Below are 382 nucleotides of genomic sequence, written 5' to 3'. Positions count from 1 at the left end.
TGTTTTTCAAGGAAATGCCATCTATCTCAGCCTAAGAGGGAGCCTGATTCCTCTGCGACCAGAGCTGATCCCACGGGAGCTCAGCTCTGCTCAGCTCCAGCAGGATTCACCCTCCCGCTCCCTTCGCACAGACAGGCTGTTGGCCTCGCTTATGCCAAGTCAGCTTTCCCTGGAAAAATCCCTTTGGGCTCTTCCTGTGCGTCCAGCCGATAACTAGAACTCGTTATTTTTCTCCAGCGATGTCTTCTGGGTGAGCACCGGGGTTTTGCGGGCACAGCGTGTTACGGGACAGCTGCCCCAGCTCCCGGCACTTCAGGCGCGGAGCTCCCACACGTTTTCCCACACACACAACCGGGGGCTGGGTCCCGCCGAGGGATCGCGC

This window comes from Athene cunicularia (assembly GCF_003259725.1).
Source record: "Athene cunicularia isolate RWA chromosome 6 unlocalized genomic scaffold, athCun1 chr6_part2, whole genome shotgun sequence".
NCBI lineage: Eukaryota > Metazoa > Chordata > Aves > Strigiformes > Strigidae > Athene > Athene cunicularia.
Note: the sequence above shows the minus strand (reverse complement) of the source record.